We start from the raw sequence: 12977 nt of genomic DNA, 5'->3' as shown, positions 1-12977 counted from the left end.
CCTGTCAAAGCTTGTTTTATTTCTGTAATGAAGAATTTTTGTACAAATTATTGGTAAGTTTTGGACTTCAGAACATTTCACATGATCAATCAATGTTATTCAACCACTTAACTCCATAGGAGATTAAATCACTTGCGTCTTTTCTTAATCAACGAAGAAGAGGGAATTCGAACTCTAATACGGAATTGCTGTCACTAAACAAATCATAACCTTTGAATGATTTAACAAAAAATGGGACTAAAAACAAAATGTGGGTCCAATTTAATTTATAGAGTTGCTGCTTATATTTGAAAACATGTTTAATTGTATGTGAAAGCCTAGAAAGGGAGAGAGAGATGTCTCAACCCTCTTCCTTCATGAAACAAGCAAAGAAATCTATGAGCTGATCCTTGAAATGGTTCTGACACTTAAGATTTTTTGTGTCTGAAATTTGCTTAGTTTATTTATCCGTACTCTTACAATCATGAGGAGACATTAATTCTAAGTTCCCAGGAGCAAGCACCCTACACCTTATCACCAATGCCAAATTTTAACCAGCACTTGTTTCAATCAAGAAAATAATGAAAACAAAAACAAGAAAGATCAATTGGGTTTGTGGTGCCAGTACAAACAAGTAGACTAGATCAGTACAAACAAGTAAACAAAAACAAAAACCTATTTTTTGTCTTTCACTTTTCTATCCCATAGACTACATTTTTTTATTTTCGAAGCAAGTAGACTAGATCAGTTTTTCGTTTTCGTTAGTATACATTTAATTTCTTACACTTTTCATTACGGTGTTTTAAGATTCAAGTTTATTGCTTTACTTTTAATTGTTATCGAATTTTCTTTAAGTTTAATTTAATTTCAGATTGTTTTATTTTATCGCCTTTATCATTCATATAGTTCTTGTTTTGTTCTTACTCAAAATTTTGTTTTATTTTTACATTTACTTTCTTGTTCTTTAGTTTAATTGCTTTTTAATTTAATTTGCATCATTATCAATAAATCCCAAAAAATCCTAAAAATACCCATACGAATCCTGACCATCCTTGACCCGAGGAAGTGAAAGAACCTTGGCCAAGAGGAGGTTCCTTGCTTGGCCGATCAGTCGGCTGGTTAAAAGTTAGACGCGTGAACACAATAATCCAACTTTTTCCATTCAAGCCATTTAATGGCTTGGAGGTGGCACGCCTAAGAAAAGAAGGACCAAAAGTTCCTTTCGTCGGCCACCTCGGCCGAAAAACATTTGGCTATTTTATTTTTTTATTTATTTTGTTGAGGACCTTTTCTATAACCCTTTCTATTGAGAAAACAAGTTTGAGTTGAAATTTGTCGTGTCTTTTGTTTTTGTTTTTGTTTTTTTCGGTGTCAAAGTTAGAGAAGGGAAGGGGGAAAACTCATATAAAGAAGGACCATGGGTAGTTGAATCCAGGACCAATTGAGAGCACACCAAATGCATAGACCAATTCAACTCACACCTCATTGAAATATTAAAACAAATAGGCCAATTCAACTTGTTGTGTAGATACAGCTGCACCAAAATGGATTCAGTTGCATCCTCAACTTGTGATACTCGCAAGTGCACGAGCCGTTGGTAGTTTAGCATATGTAAGTGCGAGGTCGATTCCACAGGGATTGGTGATTGAATGATCCAATTTAGTTTCCCTACACAAAATAGAAACAAAAACAAAGAACATAAAACAAGGAAGAAAGAAATAAGTAACTCAAGCAAATAAGTTCCCAAGTTCAATTTAGATTAATGGATTGATTCTAGCTAAAGTATGATTAAGCCATGGTGTGTGGTCATAACCTTGTGTTCCTAATTCCCTAATTTGATCATTTGTTGTCTAACCTAAAATTAAGCATTAGGAACCCATTAAGCATAGAAGAACATTTTAAACAACCAAGCATGTATCTAATCCCTGTTGTCGAATGTCCATACATACTCTTCCTATTCATAGTTCAATTCGAATTAAAGCATGGTGTATACTCTTAATTCAAACCAAGATAGCTAACACGCAAGCCTAAATGGTGATCAATCATTCAAACTAGCATATTAACTTATAAGCATAATGAATAAGAACAAAAACCATAATTGAAACTTGGAAACTAATTAAACTTGAATACTTAAGAAAGAATTTACATAATGAAAAGTAAAGTGGAACTAAGAAAAACTTAAGGAAAATTTCAACACAAAAGATTTCATTACAACAATTGAAAACTAGAAAGAGAAACTAAGAGAATTTGAGGGAGAGAAGGGAAGGTGATCGGTTCATAATTGTATATTATTTCTTACCCTTCTAGCTTATGATTTGGTTATGTTTTTGAGTTAAACTTGTGCTTTTAATCCTTTTTGTGTTTATCTTTCAGTTAATTGAGCTTTAGGTAACAATGATGGCTTTGGAGAACATAATTCATGCAATTCAAGCATGTTAAGGCCTAATTTGGATGAATTGATGAAGAGCTTAAAGACAAATTCATTATGGCTACAGCCCCCTGCCAGTCCAGTTCCGTAGGTCATATTGCAAGCTTTGTTTCAGCAACCTACATAGCTCGGATGAGGCCACATTCTTCATGAAAGTTGCTCCAATTGGTGTGTACTATAACATATCCAAAATTCAGCCCCATTGGATAAATCTGGAGTCCGTTACCTAGCAAACACAGAACCATGCTCAGGATGGATCTTATCAGCGCGGAAAATGAGTTAGCAATTTGTTTCGGCCTTAACTTCTTCCTCCGACCTTGGATTAGCCCAAATAACATATGGCTGGAAAGCAGACATTCTGAACTTCAATTTAGAGTGCTTAAAGTCCTAATTTGATTAAGGGAAGCCCAAGTTGTAAGCCCTTGAAGTTGCTGGTCATGCTGACCTCAGCATGTGCTGGTTGGATGCTTGGTCATGGTGAGCTAGGTATGAGCTATCATTTCTGGTTGGAAGCTTGGTCATGGTGACATGAAGATGAGCTAGGGCTGCTGGTGGGATCTATTGGTGAAGTGCATCAACCAATTCAAGATTTTCTAATACAAGTGCATCACCCAATTTAGATTTTCTAATACAAGTGCATCAACCATTTCAGATTTTATAAAACAAGTGTTGTATGCATTAGCCATATTGAATTCAGATTTTCACTTCCCCTAGGCCTATAAATAGGGAAGTTCTCTAAGCTTGTAAAAACACCCCAAGGGGGGGAGCTCTCAAACACTTCTCTAGAGCTCCCTTCCCTTCTCTCCCTCAAATTCTCTTAGTTTCTCTTTCTAGTTTTCAATTGTTATAATGAGATCTTTGTGCTGAAATTTTCCTTTAAGTCTTTCCAAGTTCTACTTTAATTTTCATTGTTATGTAAATTCTTTTCTTTAGTTTCAAGTTTGATTAGTTTCCAAGTTTCAATTATGATTTTTGTTCTTATTCATTATGCTTATAAGTTAATATGCTAGTTTGAATGATTGATCACCATTTAGGCTTGCATGTTAGCTATCTTGGTTTGAATTAAGAGTATACACCATGCTTTAATTCGAATTGAACTATGAATAGGAAGAGTATGTATGGACATTCGACAACAGGGATTAGATACATGCTTGGTTGTTTAAATTGTTCTTCTATGCTTAATGGGTTCCTAATGCTTAATTTTAGGTTAGACAACAAATGATCAAATTAGGGAATTAGGAACACAAGGTTATGACCACACACCATGGCTTAATCATACATTAGCTAGAATCAATCCGTTAATCTAATTGAACTTGGGAACTTATCTACTTGAGTTAGTTATTTTCTTTCTTCCTTGTTTTATTTATTTCCTTTCTTTTTCATTTCTGTTTTGTGTAGGGAAAATGAATTGGATCATTCAATCACCAATCCTCGTGGGATCGACCTCGCACTTACATACGCTATACTACCGAACGGCTCGTGCACTTGCGAGTATCACAAGTTGAGGATGCAACTGAATCCATTTTGGTGCAGCTGTATCTACGCAACAAGTTTTTGGCGCCGTTGCCGGGGATTGGCAACATAGTTTGGTTCTATTTCTTTTCCCTACTTGTTTTATTTTTATTTTTCATTTTCATGTTTTTCTAGACAATTTCAAGTTTTAAAGTTAATGACGTTAATGGACAAGTTGTGTTTGTAGTCCAACGGAAAAGGACAATTGCCCAACAAGCAAGAGAACTGGGTTTAAGTCCCAGCTTACACAACCCATTGGTGCTTGTTGCTTTGAAGCATGGAATTGGATGTGTGTTGATTTTCCTTTTCATTTTAGTTTTTATTTCCTAATCCTTTTAATTCCATTTCAAGTTTGTGTGTTTGTTTTAGCAATTTATGATAGCTTAATAAAAATGGAGAGAGATGGCAACCTCAATCATAAGAATGGGAAGTGTGGAGCAATGGGAGAAGTCGCGACCTCCAAGTGCATCACATTCGACCTAATCGCTTCAAGGGGGAGCATTTCAATCCTTTCTCTTCTTTGAATTATGTTTATTTCCGTCATTGTTTTTACCTTTTGGTCCGTGTTGAGTTCTTTGTTTTTCTGTGCTGAATCCAACCATATAAAGAACGTAAAATTTGGACTTACGGTTGGAAAGTTATAGCCTAAAAACTGAACAGAGGTCGAAGCTGAAAAACATAGAAACGAATCTGTCCAAATGGTGATAAACGGGTGATAGAAAGTGCTGTTTGTTTTTTTTTTTCTTTGGTTTCTTGGTTTGTTTCTTTTAGTACAATAATTTATGTTGTTTGTTTGAATTTGTTTACAGTACTTAGTTCATTTTTGTTTATGGTTTGTTGTTTCATTTTATCTTAATTTGTTTTTATTTCTTATCTTAAAAATTTTAAAATAAAAAAATAATAAAAAGATTTTTCATATGAGCCGACTTATGGTAACCCCAGTGAGCACTTCCGTTAATACAGTGTCTAGGAGTTCTTTAGGCGACACCTTCGGTGTCTAAGAAGTTTGGGTTTTAAGCGGGACCATTGTGACCCCTCCAACCTTCCCGGATCCCCTGGCTGTGTTTTCTGAGGCCCTTAACTGGTCATCTGTGAGTTGCTTGTATATTCGTGTGTTTTTAAATTAAGTTTTCTTTATTTTCTTTGTTTTCTTTTCTGTTGAGTCTTTGTTTTTGTTTTGTTTCTATTTTTGTTTTGTTATGTTAGTTTATTTATTTATTTACGTGGTATGGTTAGTTAGTTTTTTTTTCTTTGAGTGTTAAAAACAAACTTTATTTCAATTCAAACATTGCATAAAAACAAAAAACAAAAAAACAAAACAAAAATAAAAAATAAAAAACAATAAAAATAAAAAACAACATCATCATCATCTTCTTCATCATCTTCTTCATCTTCTTCATCTCCATCATCATCATGGCTTGCCTCTATTTTCTCGCACTTGTAGAATCTGCAGCAGCTCCACATGGTCCTCATTTTTTCTCTGCAGTGCTTCCACGTGCTGATTGGCACAGTAGAGCCGCTTCTGCAAGTCCGCCACCATAGCCTTCAAGGAAGCTATTTCCTCGCTCATCGCGGCACACTCCCTTGTCCTCGCCAGTAATCGCATGCCCAAATTGGTAGCGGAGACCGCGTGGAGCACAGTTAAATTGTGGGACTCCTCTACCGCTGCCTTATCAGACCTCTGTGCCACATGCAGATGATCTATCGGAGTGAGCTTGCTGCTAATCATGCCTCCTAGCCGCACTGCTCTGTTCGACAGTGCCTCAGAAAAGTTCGGTATTGCCTCAGCAAAGTTTGAGGCCGTGCCGTGATGATATGAAGAGTTTGGAAAGACAGTGTTTGGAGGAGCCCTTGTCTGGGCATTCGGTGGTGCAAGTGAGAGCTCAAGGTTGAGATCATCAAGGTGAGTGCATGATGATGCCATTTGTTTTGCTTCTGAATTTTTTGATGTTTTTCCTTGAGTTTGCAGGAAGAAATGCTGGGTATCATCCGCTTGCAGAGGTGTGGTTTAAATAGACATATGCTGATGAGAGAGAGCCAACACCATTTCGGATTTCCCGGGCATGCTCGACCTAATCGCTTCAAGGGGGAGCACCTTTACTTTCACTTTACTTTTCTTTTTTCCTTGTTTTCTGGTGTTTTATGTTTTTGCCCGTTACTATCATTTTCTAGAGCTTTGTGTTTTTGCTTTTTCCTTTCGGCTGTCATCTTTATTTTATTTTAGTTAGGGAAATGTGTTTTCTTTTCCGTTTGTCGTCTTTGTTTTCTTTTTCTTTTTCTTTTTCTTTCTGCAACCTTACTCTTTTATTTCCGAAACAAAATAACGAAAATACAAAAACAACAAAATAAAATAAAAACAACAATAATGCAGTAGGAAATCATTTCTTCTCGGTGCTTGGTGTCTCGACCATTGGAGCTTTGAGTTTGGCCCTCTGGCTGTCCTCTTCCGGGGCTTCACGCACAGCTTCTTGGGGCTCATCACTTGAGCTCCCAAAGATCGCAATCTTAGCTTGAGCGTAACTACTCTCGCGATCTGCTTGTTTGCGTTTACCCGGTCGGTCTAGGTCTTCCAGCTGTTTTCGCATGTCACGAGAGTACAACTCTACCATCTTTGATAGGTTTCTATTCTCGTCCCGCAATACTTCTAGCTGGTGTCGATTCACCTCCACTATCCTTGACCTCTCCCTTTTCAAGCTTTTTATAGCAGTCTGACAGTCTTCAACCAAACTTCGCTCCGCCGCCAACTGAGCTTTAAGCACCTCTACCTCATGGGACTTCGCAAGTAGGCGATGACCCAAACTTGCGACTGTTGCCGTACTCTGCACGCTCAGTGCCAGGGCATCGCTCACGACCCGGTTGTCATCCCTTGTCCCCATAACACGTATATCTTTAGGAGTCACTAAATTTCTAGCCACTCCAATGGCAACATCGTTGTCCAGGAGTATTGAGTCAGTTACTGTCACAGGCCCCCGTGCGGAAGCAAAGTAGGGCATCCATACTGGTGCCGCTGCTTGGCCTCGTGTCTGAGTCGGTGGAGCTAGGTTGAGATCCAACGAAAATGGGTAGTTAGAGGCCATTTGATTTCTCACTCTCTTTTCTTCTTTCTTTCTTTTCTCTTTTGTGTGTTTCTGAGTTTGCGTTTTTTTTCACCCTTTCTTATAGACTTAGTCTTTGACAAACCCTAGCCATTGCAGCATCTGAGCATTTTCTGAATCTCCAGCATTCCTTGAGTCCCACAACCTTCTCGCCTTCCAACCATACCCAACTCATTTATCACGACGTGTCTTTTCTGAACGAACGCGTTCAGTAAAGTCTTCGCGCCTTTCCATGAGCCCGTAATTTTTGCTTGTGGAGTCTGCGGCGCCTCTATGTGTCGACACGTGTCTCACCCTGTCTGTTGGTCCCTTACACTGAACCGAGACATCATGACCCATGTTAAAATCCCGCTCTTTGTGTTGCTATTCACGGTTCGATAGTTTGTTTTTACAAAACTAAATAATAATAAAAAGCCGGAAATGAAAACAAATTGTGGGTTAGGTTTTCTGTTGAGCCTATTCCTAACAACTAAAATGAGTTATTAAAAATAGAAACTTCAATTCTCGCAAGTGCACGAACCATTTATAGTATAGCTTATGAAATACGAGGTCGATCCCACGGAGAATGGTAACTTGGTTGCAAGTTAAACTACTTAGAATGATGGAAAAACTGAAAACAAAGAAACAAACTAACTAACAATTGGCAAGGTCTAGGACAGAATCCTAGCACCACACACGCACTCGAATGGGGGGTTTTTGTTGTTTAAATGAAAACAAGAGAATGAAATGGAAGTGCTGGAAGTAAACAATGGCAGCAATGAACAAGTTGTGAAACAATGATTGAGAAGTGTTAGAGCCTTGGAATCTACCACTAGTCTTCCTATCCAAGTTATGAATGCATAGAAATTGACTCAAGCTTCATTAACAATAGATTATCGCATACAAGCCTATGGTATCTAGGTGCAGGATGCATGATTCTCCTAAGGCATGTAATTGTGCATGGTATCTACACAACACGTGATCTCTAATATGCAACCTAAGCATGGTATCTACTTAGAATAAAGCATATAAGAGTCATTAAGTTCCTTGAGAATATGATAATCACACAAGTCCTAGAACATGGTATCTGTCCTAGTCAACCTATGGTTATTAACCCCTTGAATGATTCTTAGGCCATTCATGTGTTGCTTGTGAAAGGAGAGTAGAATTGGTGAATCTAAACCCCTTCCCAACCTGTGCTAGATGCATAAAATCCTAGTTAGCTACTCCAAGAAAACATACATCAAGCACATAATAAGCTGGAGATTAACAACTTGATAATGAAAGCAAGGAAATCAATTAACTATGAAATCATCCATAACATTGAATATTCATGACTAGGGCTTCATCCTAAGCCCTAACAAAATGGATTAGTTAAACATAATTATGAATACAGAAGATAAGAAATACATAGGTAGAATAAAGAGAATAGAAGAACTAGCTGGTGGCAGCAAGGTAGTTTCCAGGACAGCTCCCAGCTCTCCCTCCTTTGCAGCTAGCTCTCTCTCTCTCTTTGTGGTGAATCTGAATGTGTGTATGGAAGTAATGGATGAAGTGAATTGTGTCTGGGATGTGGAATGGAAGTGGTATTTATAGGGAGAAGGAAAGGGGAATTCTGAATTGAATATGACTAATGCATACAACACTTGTATTTAGATAATCAGAATTGGTTGCTGCACTAATAAATCCCACCAGCAGCCATAGGTCATCTTCATGTCAGCATGATCAAGCATCCATCCAGAAACCAATAGCTCATGCCTAGCTCACCATGACCAAGCATCCATCAGCTCATCCTCATGTCAGCATGATGTGTATTTTGATGGGCTCACGGATTGGGTTTGGCTGAATCCAAATATGACTTTAAGATATCCATTTTGAAGTTCAGAATGTCTCTGATCCAACCACACAAGTATTGGCCCAATCCAAGCTCGGATGAAGAAGATAAGTCCGAAATGAACTTCTAACTCAATATCCAGTTTTTGCACGTTTTGCACCATTTTGCTTCAAAAGCAATCTCTTGCTGCCTTCAACCTATAGAACACACAAACATAGGTAAGTGACTTGAAATAAAGAGAAACTAAACAAAATTACTAAGTAACGAAGGCATGCAAATGTGTGAAATTATGAACTTATCAAATACCCCCAAACTTAGACTTTGCTAGTCCTCGAGCAAACAAAATAAAACTACAACTTAGAAAACAGAAAATAAGCAGCTAGCCTTCCAAACAATATCCTCAAAGAATCATCAAAGTATATGGTTCCAAAGAAACACAACAATCACAATCTAAGTTCCACACATGATTCAAGAGTGTGCAAAGCTTACAATGACATCCTTAAGTGTAGTGTGTGAATGCCAAATCAGAACAACACCTGCAACTCAAATAAGTACATGCGCACACACTTAAAGCACAATCAAGAATTTCGAGCCCCATAAGCTCATTATGAAATCAGCTCTCCACAGTAATACCACACATTACCAAGGATCAAAAGGACTTTACAAGGGTTGTAATGAGGCTTAGGGTAGTGGTTGAATGAAAGAGGAGACATGGAGATATAACAACATTTTGAGCACAACTAAAGCATAGGTAAAAGCATGAGAGATTACTGAACTTTGTAACAAGCAAGGAACACATACATGAGCAGATTTTCAACATAATTTCAGCACCTTCAAATGTGTTATTTGGCCTAATTTTGTGGCTCTTTACCCTAGATCACCATGATCTTTCCTTATAACACCCTAGGGCCGTGACTACATTGGTCACACTTCATTACCTCTTTTGATTAGTTAACAATACCCCAAAACTTATTTCTTTTCAACACTTGGGTTACAGCACTAATGACTCACTTTTGCTCCAAAAACCTTGCAATCTTTATGACTCTCCTTTAAAGATAGCTTTAATTGCTCAAAGAATAGGTAAAGATAAGAAACAGAGATTTATTATGGTAGAAATGGTTTACACAAAGAAAGGCTTAACGTAGGCTCAAATGGATTGACTAGGGATGAATACATGTAGAGGGATGGTTAGAAAGGCTCAAACGATTTAAACATGGCCTAAATCACTTCCTAAGCATTGTATGGCAACAGAATGTCTCAAGAGATATTCAAATAAGTTCTAGAGCATGAAACCAAGATCATGAAATAAGCAGAATTGCATAACATCTCCAAGTAGCAAGAAATTGGACTAACTTGGCAAAGTGCTCAATAAGTGCAAGGATGGCATGCAAGACAAAGTTCACTCAGAATCACACATAGGCCTTAAACAATGACTATCAATTTCTGAAAAAAACATATTAGTATTAAATCCAAGTCTTATCATAGGTGTTTGGAAGGATAACGAAACAACACACAAAATCCTGCGTTATTAGACACTAGACACACTTAAAATTTTTAAAATTTGACAATAAAACAACATAACTGAATCCTTCCCCCCAAACTTAAATGAAACATTGTCCTCAATGTTTAGAGTATAAGAACAAGCAATGCCTCATAAATGAAAGGAAAGAAGATAAGGAAAAGACATAACCAAATGTTAGAGTTCAGAAAACAACTCCCCTTTGAAGCGATTAGGACGCAAGCAAGCTCCTTGCACGTTCTATCTTCTCCTCATCACCTTGGGTTGCCTCCCAAGAAGCGCTAAGTTTTATGTCTTCAGCCGGACGTCCAAACTTTGGTGAGCTTCAAGAGAGTGGTGGAGGCTCCTTGAGTGCTTGAGACTCAATATTGGCATCAAAGTTGGCATCAAAGTAAGGTTTCAACCGATGTCCGTTCACCTTGAAGGTGCTGCCATCCTTAATATTTTGAATCTCCACTGCGCCATGATCAAACACATTAGTAATAACAAAAGGGCCAATCCACCGAGAACGAAGCTTACCTGGGAAGAGCTTAAGGCGTGAATTGAATAAGAGAACCTTCTGCCCTTCCTCAAACGTCTTCCTAAGAATCTTCTTGTCATGATACTGCTTTGTTTTCTCCTTATAAAGCTTAGCGTTCTCATACGCCTCATGTCGCAACTCCTCCAACTCATTGAGTTGAAGCCTCCTCTTTTCACCAGCAGCTTTCATGTCAAAATTGAATGCCTTGATCGCCCAATAAGCCCTGTGCTCAAGCTCCACTGGTAAGTGACAAGGTTTACCAAAAACAAGTCTATATGGAGACATACCTATGGGGGTCTTATAAGCTGTCCTATAAGCCCACAATGCATCCTCCAAACGCATGTACCAATCCTTCCTTGTGGTGTTCACTGTCTTCTCAAGTATGTGCTTAATCTCCCTATTGCTTATCTCAACCTGCCCACTAGTTTGAGGATGGTAGGGTGTTGCCACCTTATGCTTGATTCCATACTTCTTCAAGAGTGCTGCAAAAGCTTGGTTAACAAAATGGGAGCCACCATCACTAATGATTGCTCTTGGTGTGCCAAACCTTGTAAAAATATTTCCTCTGAGAAAACTGATCACAATCTTAGCATCATTAGTTCTAGTGGCAATGGCTTCCACCCATTTGGAAACATAATCGACAGCAACTAATATATATTCAAATCCATAAGAAGTAGGAAAAGGGCCCATGAAATCAATTCCCCAAACATCAAATATATCAATGACTAAGATATTAGTGAGAGGCATCTGATTTCTAGCATGCAAATTACCCATCCGTTGGCATCTATCACATGAAGCACAAAATGTATAAGCATCCTTAAAAAGGGTAGGCCAAAAGAAACCTGATTGTAGCACTTTGTTGGCAGTCTTCTTTGCTCCAAAATGGCCTCCGCATGCATGGGAGTGACAAAACTCTAGAATGCTCTTAAAATCACCTTCAGGCACACACCTTCGAATTACTTGGTCCGGACAATGCTTGAATAGGTATGGATCATCCCAAAAGTAGTATCTTGCTTGTTTCCTAAGCTTGTCACGTTGGAATGTAGATAACCCTGTAGGGAGTTCGTTAGTGCATAAGTAGTTAACAATATCAGCAAACCAAGGCAATGGATTAAGAGAATTCAAAGCACAAATAGAGAAGAGTTGCTCATCAGGGAAGCTTTCACGCAATGGCAGTGAATCCTCCTCTTCATTAGATACATGCACCAATCTACTCAAGTGATCAGCCACCACATTCTCACTTCCTTTCTTATCTTTTATCTCCAAGTCAAACTCTTGCAACAAGAGGATCCATCTAATGAGGCGTGGCTTGGCATCCTTTTTAGCTAACAAGTATTTCAATGCTGCATGATCAGTGTAAACAATGACCTTGTTAGTAATCAAATAAGATCTGAACTTCTCTAAAGCAAATATGACAGCTAATAACTCCTTCTTTGTGGTGGAATAGTTGAGTTGGGCATCGTTGAGGGTTCTACTAGCATAGTAGATGGCATGTGGCTTCTTATCAACTCGCTGCCCCAAAACAGCTCCAACAGCATAATCTGAGGCGTCACACATCAGTTCAAAAGGCAAGCTCCAATCCGGTGGCATAATGATTGGGGCAGTTGTGAGCATCATTTTCAAAGCATTGAAAGCATTCTCACAGTTTTGATCAAACACAAAATCCATGTCCTTGGCAAGGAGATTGCACAAAGGCCTTGCAATCTTAGAAAAATCTTTAATGAAACGCCTATAGAAACCTGCATGGCCAAGGAAAGAACGTACTTCTTTGACAGAAGTAGGTGAGGGCATAGAAGCAATCAAATCAATCTTAGCTTTATCTACCTCAATTCCATTACTAGAGATGACATGACCAAGAACTATGCCTTGGTTAACCATAAAATGACATTTTTCCCAATTAAGCACAAGGTTATTTTGTTCACATCTAGCCAACACCTTAGATAAGTTATGCAAACATTGATCAAAAGAATCACCAAAGACAGAGAAGTCATCCATGAATACCTCAATAAACCTTTCTACCATGTCGGAGAAAATGCTCATCATGCACCTTTGGAAAGTGGCTGGGGCGTTGCAAAGACCAAAGGGCATCCTCCTATAAGCAAAAGTACCAA

This window comes from Prunus avium, chromosome 1 (assembly GCF_965620075.1).
Source record: "Prunus avium chromosome 1, drPruAviu1.hap1.1, whole genome shotgun sequence".
NCBI classification, from domain to species: domain Eukaryota; kingdom Viridiplantae; phylum Streptophyta; class Magnoliopsida; order Rosales; family Rosaceae; genus Prunus; species Prunus avium.
Note: the sequence above shows the minus strand (reverse complement) of the source record.